Genomic DNA, 606 nt, shown 5'->3' with positions numbered 1-606 from the left:
TGGGCTCCAAAATCACGGCAGATGGTGACTGCAGCCATGAAATTAAAAGATGCTTACTCCTTGGAAGGAAAGTTATGACCAACCTAGACAGCATATTCAAAAGCAGAGACATTACTTTGCCAACAAAGGTCTGTCTAGTCAAGGCTATGGTTTTTCTAGTAGCCATGTATGTATGTGAGAGTTGGAGTGCGAAGAAAGCTGAGCGCTGAAGAATTGATGCTTTTGAACTGTGGTGCTGGAGAAGACTCTTGAGAGTCCCTTGGACCGCAAGGAGATCCAACCAGTCCATTCTGAAGGAGATCAGCCCTGGGATTTCTTTGGAAGGAATGATGCTAAAGCTGAAACTCCAGTACTTTGGCCACCTCATGCGAAGAGTTGACTCATTGGAAAAGACTCTGATGCTGGGAGGGATTGGGGGCAGGAGGAGAAGGGGACGACAGAGGATGAGATGGCTGGATGGCATCACTGACTCAATGGACGTGAGTTTGAGTGAACTCCAGGAGTTGGTGATGGACAGGGAGGCCTGGCGTGCTGCGATTCATGGGGTTGCAAAGAGTCGGACATGACTGAGCGACTGAACTGAACTGAACTGAACTGAGGGACTTT

Source organism: Bison bison, unplaced genomic scaffold (genome assembly GCF_000754665.1).
Source record: "Bison bison bison isolate TAMUID 2011002044 unplaced genomic scaffold, Bison_UMD1.0 scf7180017864260, whole genome shotgun sequence".
Lineage (NCBI taxonomy): Eukaryota > Metazoa > Chordata > Mammalia > Artiodactyla > Bovidae > Bison > Bison bison.
Note: the sequence above shows the minus strand (reverse complement) of the source record.